Source organism: Synchiropus splendidus, chromosome 1, assembly GCF_027744825.2.
Source record: "Synchiropus splendidus isolate RoL2022-P1 chromosome 1, RoL_Sspl_1.0, whole genome shotgun sequence".
Taxonomy (NCBI): domain Eukaryota; kingdom Metazoa; phylum Chordata; class Actinopteri; order Syngnathiformes; family Callionymidae; genus Synchiropus; species Synchiropus splendidus.
Genome location: NC_071334.1, coordinates 635,118 through 641,189, shown reverse-complemented (window position 1 = coordinate 641,189; position 6,072 = coordinate 635,118). Strand labels below are relative to the sequence as shown.

Genomic DNA, 6,072 nt, shown 5'->3' with positions numbered 1-6,072 from the left:
TGGAAATGATTTCGGACCGCATATCTTCCATCGTGGTTTTTATGCTTCGTAGCATAGCCGCATTAGCATCCAACTTTTCCGGTGACTCCGGTTCAGGCGATTGACCAGTTTTTTGGCGAGCTGACCGAGACGTTGACATGATGAGTGTTGAAAAACAGAATCCCAACACTGAGGCACAGCCAAAATTCCACTTCCAAGGTATTATTAAACGTATATTTTGTTCATCCCAGAGGAACCGCCATGAAACACGTCCTACATAGTCGAGCTCACGAGCGCCCCCCGCATTAACTGTATTTTAACCTTATTTTATATCAATCACTATATTTGACTTGTATTCAACAATTTGGATATTTGAACAAGATTTTGTTTTGTTTGATGAATGGTCCAAAGGAAACTGTTGTGATGGTCACCTTGTTTCTTTGTTCATCTTACAGACTGTTAGTCCTTCTTCTTGTTTATTTCTTTTTCTCTATCGACACCTAGTGGTCATTTTACAAACATCACTGATTGTCACAGATTTCAGATGAAATAATTGGATCTTTCTGTGCAATTTGCACGCAGTTTTCTATCTTGCCTACGAGGTCTCAGTGGTTCATTTGACGAGACAAACGTCTTTTTCATTGAATCACAACTTTTCTGAGGATTACATTTTATTAACAAAACATGAAAACACACCAACATTATTTATAAATGACTAAACCTATTTTATATACAAAACATCGTAGGCAAGATAGAAAACTGCGTGCAAATTGCACAGAAAGATCCAATTATTTCATCTGAAATCTTGTTAAAATATCTGAATTGTTGAATACAGGTCAAATGTGATATATATAAAATAAGGTTAAATACAGTTAATACGTCGGCGTAGTACTTTAGTAATTCAAATTCTGCTTCTCTTGATGAAATACCAGCGTGTAGTGAGGCGTGGCCTAATGACGGCGCTCATTTGATTCTAATTTATGTGTCAAGCAGCTGCACCCATGTGCGCATGTGGACAGGAAATGACGTCATAAAACTGAGCCCTGGAAGCAAAACGGGATGAAGAAGCAAAGAGAGCAGTGACAACCGCATCTGGCAGTGTGTCACTGCTCTCTTTGTGAGGTCATTTCCTGTCCGCATGCGCACATGGGTGCAGCTGAACGTCCTTCCCCTGAGTAAATCAGACATCAATATGTATATACTGTAACTTTTGAATTAAAAAAAATGACATATGGCTGAGCAGCGTCTTGAACGAGCCTCAGGCAGGCGTTTCTAAAAGAGAATGGATCAAGACAAAGAAATCATTCTATGTTTAAGACATTATGACTCTTTTAAGTTTCCTTAAATCCAAAGATCTAAATAAACACACAGATGAATCCCTGCATCGCGGAAGGCCCAAAGTCCAGAATTCCTGGCGAACAAGACAGAGATTGCCATCTTTGACAATAAGTTCCTTTGCAGGACGACTGGTGTCCAGTACATAGGACAACTAGAATGCAAGACCACACCATGCCACGAGTGAAGATATTAGGATTTAGCTGATGAAATCTTTTTGCCATGGAAAACAGATGGAGATATCACTTGCCAGTTTATCCTGAAGAGGACCCAACTTCTGCTCCCATGTCTCTCCACATGAAGCGTAGAGATGATCATCCTGCTTGTCAGTCCAATATGGGTGGTCAGGCCAAAACGCTATCAGACGACTAAGAGCTAACAACAAAGCAAACATGAGTGGTTGACAAGGTTTTTGAGGTGAAAATGAAGAAGAAACTTGAAATAAAATTCCTACTCTCCAATCTCCTATATGGCCTGAGGCGCTTTATGTTGAGCATCCGGTGCTTCCCATCACTTTTTCTCACTGTTGCCACGCCTTTTGAAGAGATGCTGGTAACAGTGAAGGGACCCTCATGCTGACTGGACATGGCCGCTGAACGAAGCCCATCTTTGGGGCTTCCTGAGACGAGGACATCATCTCCAACATTGACTGTGCACACTCAAACAGACTTTTTCTTCTGTCTTTCCTGAGCCAGTTCAATGTTTTGAAGGACCTATCATGTGAAAATGGTATTAGTTTCTCATGAACAAGATTCTTTGTATCATGAATTGGACACACCTTCTCATTCAGGAGTCTTATCTTATCAACTGTGGTGTCCATGTCTTCCTCTGGACCTCCAACCTCCCATGAATCTCCATCTCACTTCAGGAAAGCGAGGATGTCGGTGAAACATGAGGAAAAACGGAGTGCACTTCGTGGAGGCCTGAAGACAAAGACATTATTATGATGATATTATTATGATTTATGATCACTTCAGATAAAAAAAACCCTAAAGACAAGATTGCTCGGACCTGTGAAGTTGTGTTAATGCCATACACGACTGCTGGAAGGTGGATGTCCCAGTCGTCGTGTGACTCGTTGACATATCGTCTCAGAGCCCGCTGGACACTCTGGTTTGTCCTCTCATCCTAAACAGTAAAGGAAAAAAACATCTGAACTTAATGGGCCATACTTATCTAACTCACCCATCCATCCATCCATCCATCCACCCATCCATCCATCCATCATCCATCATCCATCCATCCATCCATCCATCCATCTCTTATCCATCCATCCATCATCCATCCATCCATCCATCCATCCATCCATCCATCATCCATCCATCCACCCATCCATCCATCTCTTATCCATCCATCCATCCATCCATCCATCCATCCATCCATCCATCCATCCATCCTCCACTGCTTATTGTCATTGAGTTGGCATCGATGGCAGCACCTCAGCTGGTACAAAGAAGAGTAACCTTTACACAGCCTTATTTTCACTGAGATAGTTATTGTATGTGAGTACTGACCCAGTCACACACGTCCTCCTTTAAAGTTGACCAGTAATAACCAGCAACTACCTTGTCTCTGCTGGCTCTCACACCACGATGGTTTCCTGTCCCTGGACCATCGTGGCATTCGTGGAGGACAGAGCTCTTTTGCTCCTCAGTGAACACCACCAAACGAAGATATTGCCCATTAGTTCCAGTGTACAACATCCTGCCATCTTCCAAAAGAATCAGTTTAGTAACATTTAAACAGAAACATAACATGTGACATGCATACACCTACAGACACAGACACACTGGTGTCTTTAATGTTCCTTTTGTTTGCATCTCTGCTGTTGACGTGAACATGCATCGATCTAGTTTTTAGATGTGAAGTACCAAGTGTCAATTATTCATAAATATGCCAGGTTTTTTTTTTTTTGTAGTATTTTATTTTCCAGTTTTCAATAATGCAAGACAGAACATACATATCCCACCAAATCCCCCGTAACAAAAAACAAACAAACAAAAGGGTGCACTCCATACACAAAAGAAAATCTATATATGATCCTTTCAGGCGTTCATACATTATATTACAGAGAGAACATTACAGTCCAGAGGTGTCTAGAGTCATCCGTGCGATGTGATATACATTAAAAATGGCTGCCAAATCCGTTTAAACTTTTCAGTTCTACCTGCTAAAGCATAGCGAATATTCTCCATGTAAAGGGTATTTGAAAATTCCATCAGCCACATGTCAGAGCGAGGTGGAACTTCTTTATTCCAGTACTGCAGAATAGTCTTTTTTGCCAGAACCATGCGATATGAAACTGCCACTCTTTGATAATTAGTTAAATCTTCCATTTGTTGTGAGCTACCTCAAATGGCCGTTCCAGGGTTAGGAGATAAATCTCTACACAAAACCTCAGAGCAAATCTGAAATATTTCTTCCCAGTACTGAGTGAGTTTAGGGCAGAAAAATAACATATGACCTAAAGTTCCCTCAGACTGTTTGCATTTGATACATCACGGAGATGTGGAGCTTCACTCTAGAGTCATGAAGCCTGTGTACGACCTTATATTGGATCAACTGGTGCCTTGAGTTTACTGAACAAGAGTGGATGTTGCCTAGGCATTTAGACCAACATTCTGCTGTTATTTCTCTTCCTATTTCACCTTCCCATAAGGCCCTGTGGTGTTCAGGACTCGGTGTCATAGAAGAGTCACATACGTTTACAAACAAAGATGCCAGGTGCTTTGGAGAAGGTTTGGTTATTATAATGGATTCAAGTAGACTTCAAAATGTGAAATATTATTTTGAACAAAACTCCTGATTTGTAAGTATCGAAAAAAATCTGATGTATGAAGTGTATACTTTTGCTGTCATTGGGCAAATGGTGCAAAAACATGATCGATATACAGATCATTAATGGTGACTAGTCCTTTTCTTTTCCACACCAAAAAACCAGCATCTAGTTTTGAGGGAGGGAATAAATGATGATGACAAATTGGGGCCAAACTAGAAGTTTCAGGCAGCCGAGAGTTGTTTTTAATTTGTTTCCATAGCTTTAAAGAGTTTTTAACAATGAAGCCAAGCTCTTTCTGGGCTTTGGTCTTCCCTCCTTTCATATGTAGCAAGGCTGGGAGGGAAGTATCTATTCGATTTTGCTCAATAGCAACCCAAGGTGGAGTGATGTCCTTGACATCACCAGGAAATGCATTATTCCAATAAATAAGAGCGTGAGCGTTTGCTGCCCAGCAGTAGTGTTGGAATACAGGAAGAGCCAGGCCGCCGAGTTTTTTACATTTACAAATATGTTTCTCACCTATTCCATGACTTTTGGAACCCCAAACAAAAGCCAATATAATCGAATCCAAAGTTTGGAAGAATGTTTTGGGAACGAAAATTGGCACATTTTGAAATCCATAAAGGAACCTCGGCAATGTGACCATTTTTATAGCATTGACTCTGCCGATCATTGACATTGGGAGTGTTTGCCAGTATTCTATATTATTTCGCAGTTGGTTGACTACTTTTACACAGTTGAAATCATACAAACAATCTGACTGTTTACTCACAGTAATTCCCAGATATTTTATTTGGTCAGTTATCTTGACTGGTAGCACCATTGCCCAGAGGCATTAATTCACATTTCTGCCAGTTCACTGTGTATCCAGACATATTTCCAACTCTTTCAATGAGATCTAGCAGCGCTGGGATAGATTCTTCAATTTGTGCTAGAAACAATATAATGTCATCAGCGTACAAAGCTATGTGGTGATCCATTTTCCCAGATGTATCGGGGTAATATACCGGCTGTGTCTAATACTAATTGCCAATGGTTCAATGCACAAAGCCAATAATAGAGGGCTCAATGGGCATCCCTGGCGAACTCCACGCTGAAGATTAAATGACACAGATGGGTCCCAGTTGGTTAGAATTGCTGCAGTCGGGGACAAATATAGCATCTCAACCCAAGAAGCAAAACTCTCGCCTGAGCCAAATTTTTTAATGGTTGATCGAAAGCTTTGTGTGCATCAAGTGCAAGGATGGCAGACTTTGAATCTTTGCTCCATTTATGATTAACAATATTTAATAGTCTGCGTACATTAAAAAATGAAAATCTCCTGGGAATCAAACCTGTCTGGTCAAGGTGTATTATAGTGGATATGTGTTCATTTAACCTAGGAGCTAAAATCTTCCTAAATATTTTGAGATCACAATTTAAAAGCGAAATTGGTCGATATGATGAAGGATCAGTTTCAACTTTGTCTTTTTTTAGCAGCAAGGATATATTGGCATCATAGAAAGAACGTGGTAATCTTTTGTTTTTCATTGATTCTTGAAACATTCTGAGCAACAAGGGAGCCACCTCCTCCGCATATGCTTTCTAAAACTCAACACAATACCCATCCGGCCCACTTGACTTGCCATTTGGAAATTCTTTTATTGCGTTCAGGACCTCCTGTAATGATATTTCAGCAGTGAGTTTCTCCCGTGCCTCATCTTGTAATTGTGGAAGAGGAATTGAACTTATTTCTGTTTCAGTGACTATGTTTTGGGAGGTGTATAGATCTGAGTAGAATCTCTTCAAACAATGATTGATCTCCTGATGGTCAGTGATGATGGTGCCCTCAGGTGATGAAAGTTGAAGTATTGCTCTACTGGCTTGCCTTCCTCTCAATTGCCGAGCAAGTAAAGATGTGGGTTTGTCCCCCAATTCAAAGTGTTTATGTTTGATTTTTAAAAGCATCGTGTGAACCTGATCAGTAAGAATAGTGTTAT

At 40.5% G+C, this 6,072-nt stretch overlaps 1 long non-coding RNA gene across 1 annotated transcript; it reads right to left on the bottom strand.

Moving 5' to 3' along the window:
- Positions 1-1,380: 1,380 nt before the first annotated feature.
- On the bottom strand, positions 1,381-2,440 carry LOC128758297 (uncharacterized). The gene is made up of 4 exons (XR_008414483.1): positions 2,326-2,440; positions 2,093-2,237; positions 1,769-2,027; positions 1,381-1,689 (listed from the first exon to the last, which is right to left on the bottom strand). It is a non-coding gene; the product is annotated as an uncharacterized LOC128758297 (long non-coding RNA).
- Positions 2,441-6,072: the final 3,632 nt, after the last annotated feature.